This window comes from Platichthys flesus, chromosome 1, assembly GCF_949316205.1.
Source record: "Platichthys flesus chromosome 1, fPlaFle2.1, whole genome shotgun sequence".
NCBI classification, from domain to species: domain Eukaryota; kingdom Metazoa; phylum Chordata; class Actinopteri; order Pleuronectiformes; family Pleuronectidae; genus Platichthys; species Platichthys flesus.
In genome coordinates, this window is record NC_084945.1 from 27,465,196 (window position 1) to 27,479,365 (window position 14,170).

General features: G+C 41.8%; 1 protein-coding gene across 1 annotated transcript in view; it reads right to left on the reverse strand.

Moving 5' to 3' along the window:
- Positions 1-14,170, reverse strand: part of znf536 (zinc finger protein 536) — a 164,446-nt gene that overhangs the window by 111,274 nt on the left and 39,002 nt on the right. The window contains exon 3 of the mRNA XM_062390301.1: positions 2,844-2,940. The gene's annotated coding sequence lies outside the window, so the exon portion shown is untranslated. The remainder of the gene's footprint in view (positions 1-2,843; positions 2,941-14,170) is intronic.

A 14,170-nucleotide genomic window follows, 5' to 3' on the forward strand; every position in this document is an offset into this window, starting at 1 on the left:
GCATGTGTGGTGTATTTTGGAAGATATATTTAATGATGTTTATGACTGAACAGAATGTAAAGTTTATATTGTTGAGAAAATTGTTGTAAAATTTGATTAAATACGGAACAAAACGTTCAGATTTGGCTTGAGTTATGGGCTCTTTGTTCTTGGATGGACATTGAGTCATTAGCAAACCATTTTGTTATCTTGCTAGAGGTCCAGTATCAACCAGAACTAACAAAGTCTTCACATCAAGTCTTCTTCTTGGTATTCAAATGTCTACAAAGAGAGTTGTTCTAACATCAGCCTCTAAAACCCTTGATAAATCATCTTAAACCAAACCCTCATAATTTTTTTATATATTCCACACCCTCCAGTCACCACACCATATAGTTGTCGGTAATGATTGGAAGGGCAGACCAGAAAGCAGCAGCAATGTTAAGTGCCACGAGTGCATGGAGTTAAACTCTATCGTATACAACACGATTTAGCTGCACTGTCAAGGAGAGGTGGCAGAGAAATGTCCAAAGAGGAGGTCGGAAGAATAAAAAATTCCTAATACTGCTATGAAGGACAAGAATTGACTGCAGAGTTAAACTGCGAGATTCTGAATGAGCATTGAAGGGTGGGGTGGATTTTTCTGAACTTTCTTTTTCAGAATAGCTTGCTCTACCTTTAAAATAAACCAATATTGACTGTTACTCAAAAAACTAAATTTGTGCATCAGTCTCCTCTGTCACATTCTCAGTTGAGCAATTCATTTAGTTGACCTTCTTCCATAGAGGTTTTTCTGTGTCAAGTCTCACCACATGCAACGAGGTTGCCCGTTGGTAAACTATAAATTAAGGTTTGACAAGAAAATCTCATCACAGGCTCCACTTACTTTACTATCACATAACCAGGTGTGGGATTTTGGTCAGAGATAATGCAGGCTGTCAACCCCTCCCCCATGTACAACTACCTATTATCAAGTGACTAAATTATATACTTCCATCAAACCTAAACCATCTCCATGACAACTGGGCAACTCCATCCATCGAGAAAGGCCAGGAGATGTGTATGGAGGCTTCAGAAACACAACATCATTGGACCTTGTGATGGTAACGTCTCGGTACACATTATCTGCCATATGGGTATTATGCTGTGTTCACACCAAATGCAAAGTGAACGTTTGGGTCGCAGGATCATTTGTGTTTACTCGTGGTACTCACGTAGGCAACATGAGTAAACACAACCCAAAAATATTTGCCCGTTCTCCTCCAGAAAAGGGGGCAACTACCGGCTGAAGTGACAATAGCTGCATTGTACTCTCACATCTTCTCCAGGAGCTGAGTCTGGATGACTGCCGTGTCCCGCGTTACCTCAGGCTGAACAGTGGCCGTTTTGATAGCCTGCAAGCTTGGGTCAGTGCCAGGACCTGCGTCTGGTGATTTTTATTCACAGCGCTGAATCCCTTTGGTGTCACGCACATTTTTTCATTCGAGATCAAATATTTCCAATTTGGGGCGACTGATGGGAAATTTACATCTTTGCATTGACTTTGTATGAAATCTTACCGCGTCACATATTAGCTGTGCGTTTGGTTTGAATGCACAATTAGCAATTATTTAAGTACTGAAGTCATTAAACATGGGCACAGCAAGGCAGAACAACACAGGTTCGGCTGAGGATATTGTATCAACGTGTCTTAGGCTGGATATTGAGCCTTCATCCGCTCATCTTTCAGGGGGATCCTCAATAAGTAGATAGAAATAAAGGAGTTTTGCTGGACAACAGTTTCCACTTTATCAGCCTTCTAGTTTTCTACCTACATTAAGGGTGTTGCCAAACCCTCCCTCCACCCCACTTAGTGTTCCCTGCATCCTCCTTACGTGTCCCTTATCCCCTCCTCCTCCCCCTCCCTCCACCTTTTCCTCTCTACCTATTTTTATTTTATTATTTTTTTCTGTACTATGAATAAATTTTGTCTGTCCCGGACATGAAAATGTCAAATACCTAAAATACACCTAGGCTAAATAGCATATTAATTTTTAATGCCTGCTCATCCTATGCTGCTATTCTCATATCAGGCCTGTCTGCCAACAGCTGTTGCTGGCTCTCTGGCTGGGAATTTATCATCCATCTAGCTAAAGGAGGGGAGAGAGGGAGAGAATAAAAAAAGAGATGGGGGACATTGTTCCGAAGACGAGGAGAAGAGGAGGGACAGATCCGTGTTTTCATGGATCCCTATAGCTTGCATTTATATCACCCACACCTCGCAACTTTCTTTCTTTGATATATGAGTGGGATTCAATTACACTAATGCCAAACATAAATTGTTCAAGATTCGTTCCTATTTCCCACTCCGCGGTGTGTTATAGTGCAAGCCTCCTCATACATAAAAAAGAAATAAGGAACAAAGTAGTGACATTGACGCTGGAGGTAGTGACATTGGGGAGAGCAGCAGAGGGAGGCAAGATGCGTGGTAGCAACGTGCCAATGTGGGTGTTGAATGCCACCCATGTGCGTTTTTAGGTGGCATGTGGTGGATGATTATCATAGATTATCACAATCCAGATTGTTACAAGTTCTGTCTGTGCACATAGCAAGCAGTGTACTGTAGCTGTGTGACTGTCTGTGTGTGTGTGTGTGTGTTTTGGTTTAAGACGGAGTGCCTTTGGGGATAAGACTAAATGGTGAGTGAATGAAGAACAGTTGGAGTGTGTGAGTGTTTGTGTGCTTTTATTCATGTGTATGTGTCTTGTTCTCTTATCCTTACAGTGTGAGAAGCAAATATCATACAGGGTTTGGAAAAATTAGAAAAATCTTCAAGTCGAGAACAATTTGCTGCGGGTTAAGGTAAGAGTTGTGTGTGAGCTTACCTTAACACCCTAACTGCATAATGGAGTCCAACGTGTCTGTCAGGATCAACTGGCCTCTCGCTGTCACTCACCACTGACTACTGCTTACTGGAACCACCTAGAAGCAGAAACAGTGGAGGGGAAGGATTAGAAACAGAGGTGATAATGAAATATAGACGTGAAGAGTGGACTGGATGGAGAAGACAGTGATGGGCTGGGAGGAAGAGGAAGATGAGGTGGGGCAGGGGGTCATTGTCGAGATGAAAATCTAACAAATTCAGCAAGCGACACTGCAGAGGTCAAGGGAATGCAGCCAGAAAAAGGTTAAAGATGAAATCAAAGCTGGCTCGCTGTGGTGCCCGGAGGCACAGCTGAAAATCTATCCCTCCAAGGCAAGGCCACCGCTGACGTGAGGCAGACAAGAAGCTAAATACTGCACGCCACTCGGGGATCTTTCATTTTCAACCGATCAATAAGGGCTTATATTTATCAGGGCCTCCGAGCAGCTGCCACGTCTGACAACCTCCACTTCATTTTTGCCCTCCTCCTCAGCTCTTTTCTCCTCCTCCTCTTCTTCCCTTTCTCCTCCTCCTCTCCACCCCTGCACGCCAAATTGAGACCCATCGACCATGAAAAGGGGCAGAGATCCTGGATTGCCATTAACCCCCCTTGTGTCACCAGACTGTCTAACACACACACACACTCTTACACACACACACATACCCTGGAGATATATTTCAGCTAAAGGTCTGTCTCCCCCTTCTTTAAAGAAACATGCCTTATTATTATGGCCTTGGCACAGACACCAGAACCTCCTCATGTCTTTTGTCCCTCAAGCTGCCCAAATACATGCATGCACACACACACACACAAAAAAAAAATCTTTAACACAAATGCTCAGAGAGAAACACAAAACCCCACCGCCACAACTTGATTTCACTTTTAATTAGTACCGTGTTTGTACGTCTCTTTTTTGCCAAATTTATTTCATATAACGAAAATATGAAATCCCAAATTACCACTATAAATCTGAAGAGCATCATGAGAAGCGGGAGATTGGGTTTAGGGGTCTGAGTTAAAATAACTGTCTGTCTAATCATCTGCACAACAATATTTGCTGTGAGGCATTCTAAATAGATTATCGCTAGTCCATCTGTGTCATCATTGATTTATAAAGCATTAAGCTGCTTGGAGAAGAGATAGGGCCTTCCCTTCTCTGCCGTTAAAGGGGCTTCTTGTCGAAATCAGGGGCACAGCAATGGAACAACTGTGGCACTCGTCTAACCTCCCCTTTAATCGTCAGGCGAGAGGAAGTGAAAATAGGACGGGCGTATCTGTGTTTTTTTCTAAAAGGGAAGTATGAATCCAAATTTTCTGCATCTCTTTTTGTTTGGTGATACAAAGAGACTGGGAGGAGGGGAGGAAGTACAGAAAAAAATATACACACAGAGAGAAACAAATAGCGCACATAAACACATATGCACATACACACATGTGAAAAAAAATAAAACAAGGGACATCATTAACATATGAATGCTATATGCAAATGTAGGGAGAGAGCAGATGTTGTTGCATTTAATTGACCTATATGTGAATTGCATCCAAACCTTTCACTGTGTTTTCTGGGCCCACTGAGTACGGTTTTGACTGGCTTTCTAGTACCACTCAATACACCAGCAAGGAGCACAGTGATGTTAGCGGTGTTTAAACATAAAGAGGGAGATGATAAAAAATACAGCAGAGGAGAGTAAAATTCTTGTTCCTTACTGATGAGAATCTCTGCCAACACTGATTACCAGTACTTACTACTTGGAAAATTTAATTTGAGTTCGATTTTAAAAGTAGTTTTATCTCATGCTATGATTTGAAGGGACTCCATTCATTTGGCAGCATAGTGGCTTCTTTAGAGATATGCATATACTCCAGATAAAATTGGCCGAGAGGCAGGGTACATCTTGGACAGGTCGAAAGCCTTTCACAGGGCTGACTAATGGTTTTATTTTAAGATATATTTTTAAGATTCTGAATAGCTTGGTGACACCTGTGGTTACTGCTGGTAATGGCAGCAGCCTTTTGTGACTAATCAAGCCAAATCCTATCGCCTTCAGTTTTTATATATGAGGGAACGTAACTGCTGAATTAACGCTATTCACTGGCAACATTTCCACAGTCCACAAAGTTCTGCATTTGTGTTTATAACATTGCATGTGCAATTTAATTTGAGAAAACGCTGGTCAGATAAAACATTATACATGTATTAGCTTTATTACAAATAGAGCACCTTTGACTTTTCCACTATTTAATCAGAATTCCAAAAATGTTGTTGCAACAGGTGATTAAAAACTTAAGTGTGTGTGTGTGTATGTGTTTGTGTGTGTATGCGTGTGTGTGTTGGGAACATACAGACATCTTTTTTACCAGTGGACAAAGGTTGTGGTCTGGTTTAAAATGTAAAAGCACACCAACTTCATACACTAATTTAAGCAAAAGCATTATCTTTAAATGTCTACTTGAAGCACTTCTGATACTTCAACTTATTACCACTGACAGGACAAGACGGGATGGGGGCTACAGTGAAGTGTTCTGCTTATTCACTTGCAATACTGTTGGTGCCAGGGGTGTAACATTATCTTTGAGAGGTCCTCCATTTGTACTCACCCAATCATTTATGAATTCAAGTATTTGTTATAAGATTTCTCCCACAAATGTTTTACACCGCTTCAAATGGCAGAGGAACTAGAGAGAATTTGTGACATAACCGTTAGGAATGAGAACCAAAGTAGATTTCATTCTGTATTTCTTAAAAGTAATTAAAATATTTTTCATTTGATCTATATCATGTTTTAAATGTCGATATTAACCATGCCCTCTATAAATGCTCCTCCTACTTTCAAGGTACCTCTTTTAATACAGATCAGCTTTTTCAAAAATGTGCACAGAATTTTTAGGAGACATTGTTGGTTCCACTTTGTTTTGCCCATTGTGAGTGAAACTTGCACATACCCTGGCCTTGATCTTCTGTGCCATGTTCACATTTCCTGTGAATCCCTTGTGCATGGATTTGCAATTTGAATACTGTACAGAATACTGTACTGTACATTTAAATACACCTACACCTACTGAATAGGGGTTGATGGACCCTCTGGCGGAATCTTTACACTGTTGCATTATTAATTTGACTAAACTAAGAGTAAAGAGGACTACTCGATATCTTAGGCAGCCTGCCAAGGCCCTGATAGAAGGTGATTTTGAAAGTCTATTCATCTGTAGCTTTATCAAGCCCCCCAACTAGATTTGAATCTGCAGCCAGCAACAGATAGAGAGCGAGGGAGAGAAAGAGGATGGAAAGTCACACATTTTACCCTGCAATGTTTGCATGGGTGAGCCATGAAAAACACAGATGCTGTTTTCATCTGGGCCTCAGCCTTTCTTTTTTAATTTTTTTTTATTCTTCTCTCCCCACCACCACACCCCCACCTCCCAGCCGCCGCAACTGCCGCCGCCAATCTTTGGGAATGTCATTAAATTGTATTAAATAGCCTTTTGTCCAGGGGGCAAGGACCACCCGATATATGATAATACATTAAGGCCCCAGTGTAGCAGCCACCGAGCCGAGACCATCTTAAGAACAAGCATGGTGTGTCCCTTTGTGTGTGTGTGTGTGTGTGCGTGTGTGTGTGTGTGCGAGTGTGTGCGTACTTGTGCATGTGTACTAAAAAAGTGGACGGTAATACTTGCAGAAGACGCTGGTGACAGGAAGACGAGGAAGAGGCAAGTTAAGGGACAGAAAGAGTGAGATAAAGGGAAAGAGAGAGGAAGCGAGGGAGAGAAGGAGGTGGTGTGGCTGCCTGCCTGCGCATGTGGCTCTCTAACAACTGTGACACATACTAATAGAAACATACCTAATAAATTACAAGCTTTCAGGGTCTGGCAAGCTGACATTTTCTCTGTGCACGGGACAATTTCATATCTGCGCCGCAAAGTCGAGGGGCTGCTGGACCAAATTGCATCACACAGAGATGCCAGAGGATTAGCATAAAAATTAACACTTAAATTTCAGCTTATTGTCAACCCCACTCCTGCACCGGCTGCCTCACAACAATCAATTCCTCTTAGAAATCTGATTAGATTCCATGACGCTTATTATCCAAGTCATGTCTGCCTGCCCCCTTCACTAACACCCCCCGCACACATACAAACACGCACGCACGCACGCACACGCACACGCACACACACACACACACACACACACACACACACACCACTGCTACAGTCAGAGCACTAGCTGCCGTGACTGCCCACACCATTTGTTTAAATGGAATTAAGGAGGAAATAAATCTATAGGTGTGGCATTTCTTTTGACACATGATGGCTCATTCTCTTTCTGGGTGTTTGTCATGTGAATTTGTGTCTTTTGCGTGCACAGAAAATCCATCCTGACATGTTGATATTGTACTTTTTGCGGTACGAGTTAATTCCAATTCTCTGGAATGCTTTGATGAACCAATGGCTGTTGGTCAACCATGAGATTTGAGTGATTATTATTCGCCTTTTTTTTTTTTCTTTTCTTTTCTTTCAGTTAGAAGAATGGGCATTGTATTATCTTAAGTATTTAGATTCCAATCTCACTGATTCGTGTCAGTCTTAATCTATTGTTCTACGTCTCTCTTCATTTCCACCCCCCAACTCTTTTTAAATGAACTTGACTGCAACTCATCCATCCTCAAGAACACACCAGTCACAAATGCTTTATGTTTATAGCAGAGAGCTGGAATGATGTAAAAAAAAAAAAGGGAAAAAGAGATCTCATGAGGCTGTCGCAATGAAATATTTGTCAATAACAGTTTCTGTTGAAGCACATTGCACAAGTATGTACTAAAAGCACAGCACACTTTGGGTGGCTCTGGTAAGACTCTTGATTGTTTAGACAAATGGCATTTCATCGCATCCAGATGTCTTTAAGCTGTGCTCAACCACCAGCGCTGCTTTCCAAAGCACAGGATGAATGTATACAAACATCTCCTCATAACTACATTCCTCATCTGGGCCTGCAAGCGTCACTGCGCTCGTCACTGAGCTTGGATGACAGCCCGCGGTGAGGAGAGTTAACATTTTGATATTTCGGGTTTTGAGGTAATCTTCACAGGGGCAGAGTCTTCCACTACAACAGGGGATTGATTAGTTTGGCTGAGTCTGAGGTAAAACAAATCATCCTGCCAAATCAAGTATGGAAATAAAATTTTAATTTCTGAAGGGGTTAAAATCTGAGCAGATTTCAAAGCGACACCAGTTATTATGAATTTAAATTCAGGATAAGGAGAGGCCTAAGAGTGGAAGGGATTGTGGATCAATCCTGGCCCGGACAGGCGTTATAACATAACACTGGTACAAAGGGTCCAGAATAAAGACGCCCACAGCGTTGAGAGAGGGAGAGAAGAGAGAGGGAGAAGGAACAAATTGTCTGATGTTCTAAGTGGATAACAACAGCTCCTGCTATGCAGCAGCAGAGGCGCAGAATAATTTAAACCGGCTACCCGGTGACCCCACCCCTCCTTCCCCTCTCTCACCCCATGGCCACCACTCCATTCTTATGTTAACACGGCTAAAGAGGAGTGGGCCACCCAGCAGCAAAGAGCAGAAACTTAAGTCCATCCTTCAGGAAAAATAATCCATCTTCCCGCCTCTCTTTGCGATGTAACTTTACTCACTTAAACACACACACACATACCGCTGAAACAGATACAGGGGGAGAGCACCAGCACATTTACTGTGCCTTTAAAGCATATTACTTTTCAGACAAGAGTTTGAAGAATAATAAACCCGGTGCTTAACTGGGCTATTTTCCCTTTCAGTTAATGCCACGCAAAGGCAAGGCGGGGGCGAGAAAAATTCATAAGTCTTTAAATGCAGAGTAAACACTGCTTTCTTTGTTGATTGTAGAGCTCTGTTTTTTTTTTGTGTGTGTATGTTTTTGTGTGGATCTTGCCCCTTACCCTCTTTCTTTCCTTTTTTGACTGTCAGTGTAGGAACCAGAAGAGCTGCTGTTGTGTTTGGTCTCCAAACAGCTCATGTGAGGTACACACCTCGGTGACATTTTATAGGTTCAAATCCCAGAGAATGGGAGAGAGTCATATTTTACACCAGTGGTTTATTTTAACGGGCGCTTGTAATTAACGCAGCATGTCCTTTATCTCCCAGCCATCTATGCCAAGGCCTTCATTTAAACAACTTTATTGTGAAATGTTTGCGTTCTCAGCATTCGGCCAGGGCCCACACACAGAATATTATTTCATACTTCAAGGGAAGGGTGGGGGAGTGCGTAGGGGGGAGAAGGGGGGGGGGGCTTTGGAAGAGTTTATGCTTTGAGCGGTTATTGTTTTTGATTACAGCAAGACTCCTTTTAAAATGGATCAAGCCTCTGTAACCTTACATACACACATATGCACACAAACACAAGAGTCTCACACATCCACTGACTCACGCTGAAGTTGTGAGAGGCTGGAGGAGAACCTGTTTACAGAAGGTCTGTGCGAACCTGAAGCCTTTTCCCGGGCCAAATGTACAATTTCAGCATGATTTACGAGAGTACGATCACACTATTTATGTCTAAATGAGAGCACTTGTTTAATGCCGCTGCTTGGGGGCTTCTTTTTGGAGTGTGGTGTGTTTGTGTTCTTGCAGAGTTTAATGGAATTTGATGGGGAGATTGCGTGTTTACACGTTGTCAAAATTACCCAGAGTTAACACAGCACTCAACCTACACAGGTGTTTCTCGCAGGCTAACAATGGAACTTAGAAGATCAAACTGTGCAATGTGATTGTCCAATCAAATGCCACATGTTCAGTGTGCTGTTGCTTTTTATAATTTTGTAGAGCAGACCTCCAGTGCTGAACATATGACCACAGTCCACTGTGAATTCACAATAAATAAAGTGTTCTTATAAAGAACCAGATTCTATAAGTGTATGGTTGAACTGGTGTAAGCTGTCAGCACATTAGTAGCTACATTTCTACACATTCCAGCACTTTTGATTGGCCTTGTTCTTCCTCTGTATGTGACGGCAACTGCAGAGTTTGAGGCTTGGCAAAAGACAGATGATATTGAAATCAGACAACAAAGCACATCGTTTATCTTATCTTTGGGGTGAGATATACACAAAGGATAAATACGTCTCAAAACCACCTCAAACTTCATTATGGGTTATTAAAATGAGAGTGCAACCAATGTGATTCTATGTAATATTCAAAACAGTCCCGGTCAGCAGTTCTCTGACCTTCATAAAACACTCATAGCAGATATACCGTTCTTATCTTATTATTATTATTATAATAATTATAATAAATAATAAGACATCACCCATGCTTATAATGTAATATCTACAGTTCCTTATGGTACCAGTGCATTATCAATTCAGATGGATCACAGATTCCCTTGCTAAATTAGGTATATTCTGCTTTGAGCACAAAGAGAAGATTGACAGCTAAAACATGCACAAGAGGGAGAAACTCATGATAAAGATTGTGAGCAAGCGAACCTGCAATGCTGCAGCCTCCTGAGCAACCAAAAACACATCGACACATGGATTTCAATGGAGGGTTAGTTAGAGGGACTGTGTGACTGATGCCTTGGGCACTGCCATCTACAAAGACTTCACACACCACGACCTACAATAAAAGAGGAACGCACAACGCACACTCGAGGATTGAAGACAAAACAACTTGCAGTTGATACTTAACACACTGTACAGCAACTTCATCCTTCTGAAATCTGACTACGACTTTCCTTTTTAATCCATATCCAAGTAGAAAGGACCCAATGATCACTGAGTTACAGTAGATAGGTGGGCCGCACTTCACCCGTTCTACATCAATAGGCAAGAAATAAACTGCTTGGACAAAAGAGCCAACTTTCTTTGCCCACAGAATAAGTCACTGTAGTGTTAGGTCCACCAAATGAACAACATCTAAACCTCATTTATTTCTCTGTTCCCTGGTGCTTCAGTAGATGGACCAGCAGACCAACTGATAAATTCAAGAAGGAAGAACAATCTGATCTCCCAAAAATTACTTTTAAACACCACCTCCTACAAGTATTAATATAATTAGGGCTATACATCACTGAGATTTGTTTCATTCTTTATCAAGCAAAAGATTATTGATCTGCCAAAGTTTACATTGAGGTTTGGCTTTTTTTCAGGTTGACAGTAATGTTCACGTACTATAGTAAACAACCCAAATTATACCTCCAAGCTAATGCATGATAACTACTCTAATGACAACGGTAACCTTTTTTTCTTTTTTTTCTTTCTTACCCGTAGGCCAAATCTTGGAATCTCAGAGCCTGACTTTTAGTTACCTCCCTCTCACTCGCCCAAGTGTCAGCTCTGCAACCGCTTTTATTGATTCAGACATCTTCATCAAGACAACAGGACGACTCGACAAAGTATTTTATCTTGAAGAGAACCTAGAAAGGCAGGGAGTGCTCACTCTACTTCTCATCATCAAACTATGACCTTTCAAATAGTCTGTCAGCTTTCAATAACAGATCCCTAACCAGTTTTTTACTGGACTGCCTTAAAAAATTTGTGTTGTCCAATTCGAGAGAGATTTTTGAAGATTTAAATTTTCGAGACAAATTATCCCTTCAAATTCACATATTAACGCAGAGAGGAGATAAGACATTACACTGCTTCTCTAAAAAGCTACACTGTATGACATGCTTGGTGAAATCATCATGATGGGAAACACTTGAAGAAGCATTCTTATTTTCTCTGTGGATCCAATTGAGAAAGGTGGTGTCTACAACACAGCACAGCATTTTCATTCTGAAAGGAAGCCTTGGTGGTTGACCCATGTCCATCTCTACACTGTATGTCAGTGCTGCTGACTACATCTGCTCCCTGCGATGTATAACCTTACTTAAACTCGAGCCTCTCACCACACAGGGCAAATATGTGAGCAGGTGGAATATTTGTGATTAACTTAAACAGTGGTTTGTTATTAGTGGAGCTGCTAGGGATGCATGTTTTGGTGGTTGAGGTCAAGAGGCAGAGCCAAGAAAGAGTTTTACAGACTAAATATAAGTTTAAGACTATGTGTTACTGGGAATAAATTTAACTAGCCTTATGCCTTATTCATAATGATTTATATTTAAATTAGGGCTGCCACTAACGACTATTTTTCTATCGATTAATCTGACGACTATTTTATCGATTAGTCGATTCATCTAAACGACTAATTTTCCTCGGAAAAAATCTAATTGACCATTTCATTTCAGTTAACTTTATTTTGACAACAACAAACTGTATGTCATCATATAATGCAGCACAAAACAAAATGTAAACAGGCTCAAATATCAAAGTCCAAAACTGTAGGTTTAAACTAGCAACTCCAACGTGATAAAAATAAATAAAAAAGAGGGCTTATAAGTTAAGTCAGCAGTGCAACTCAAAAAGATATCAAAGTTTAACCCCTTATCAAAATAAAAAAGTTACGTCTGCATACTAAACAAAGTGCAACATGTTTAAAGTATAATAAAGAATGGTGTCCAGCTCAAAATCTGACTCTAACGTCAGTTAGACATGTGTGTTATAATGTAGGAATGTCAGCATGTCCACATGCTCTGGACTCAGGCTAGCTCTTTTCTTGGAAACTATGTTTCCAGCTGCGGAGAAGAGACGCTCGGAAGGTGTTGATGTGGCAGGTACACACAAATAAGTCTTTGCCAGAACAGCCAGAGAGGGAAACCTTGCCTCATTTGCTTTCCACCACTGCAGAGGATCTGTACTTTTAGGCGGAGGCTGTTCCCCAAAATACTTGAGAATCTCTTCTCTCACTGAATGACTGATGACATCTGCCTCGTCCCCACTGTTATTCTGGCTGGAGGTTTTGTCTGAGTCCGACCCAAGCAATGTGTCCAGCAATGACACAGACCTCTTCTCTGTAACACCTGCTGATGTTTGGGCCTCTGTGGTATGCTGCTGTTGCTGACTCTCTATCATTCTCCTCTTTGCTTCTATTGCAAGGGCTTGCACTTTCACCTGCAGTTTCAGGCTTTCATCTGGGGACAGGAATTTCAGTCTGCAAAACCTGGGATCCAGGGCAGCTGCAATTACACTGGTGTTTGTAGCAGCATCTTTGTAGGCCATCTCAACCTCCCACCTCTTTGAGATTTCATTTGCTGCAGCAGCCTGAAATGCCTGAACATGGGTGTTGTCAAAGGCTGCATTCTGTGTGGACTTCATCAGTCCTTTAATGAGTGCAGGTAGAGAGGAGAGGGTCACATATGACCCCCCACTAAGATAAACAGTAGCACACTCAAATGGCTTGAGAGCTTGTTCTAGCTCCTCCAGCAGGCTCCACTGTTCAGCTTTGAGGTCAAGGAAATGCTTTGCTCTTTTAGTAACATCTGGGTCTGACAGAGTTGCTGTAACAGGCCACCTCTGCTCTAGCAGGCGGCTGATCATATAGTAAGAGCTGTTCCATCTAACACTAACATCTTGAATCAGTTTGTGTTCAGGTTTGCCAAGTTGTTTTTGTTTTATTTTCAGGTTTGAGCTGGACAATTCACTCTTGTTAAAATGTTCCACCAAGCACCTGGCAGCTCCAATTGCTTTGTTAATTTGTGGATTCTTCAATGCGTGATTTACCACTAGCTGTAATGTGTGGCCAGCACAGCGGATTGAAGATATCCCATGCCTCTCTTCTAACAACTTGATGGCTGCTACTACATTAGCTGCATTGTCATGCACCACAGCCTTGATTCTACTTGCAGGAATTCCAAACTTCTCAATTGCTGTTTCAATCCAGGATACAATATTCATTGCAGTGTGTCGCTCTTCAAGTGGCATAGTAGTCAAACTATAGCTTACAAGCTCCCAGTCATTGTTAATAAAATGGCAGGTTATGCCCAAGTATGCTTCTGTGGAAATACTGGTCCATGCATCTGTGGTTAAACTGACCATGGATCTGGATGAGGAGAGGGCAAGTTTGACTCTCAGGAATTCATGCTCATATTTCTTCTCCATCATGTTTGTGAAGCATGTTCTCTTAGGGAGAATGTAGCCTGGTTGGAATGTTTTCACCATAGCACGGAAACCCTCATCTTCCACCATTGACAGGGGTCTCATGTCTTTGATGATCATGTTGAGAACACTATCAGTAAGAGCTGCTGCAAATTTTGGTGAGCAGTCCTTCTTTTGCAGGAAGTCTCCCCTCCGCAGCGCCGGGGCGACTGCTCCCCCAGCCGTGGCACGTGCCCAGCGGTTTAACCACAAATACAAATGTACAAACATCGGCCAATGACATCGGTGAAAGTCGACTTACGGTGGTTTTGCCTTTTCTGGCGG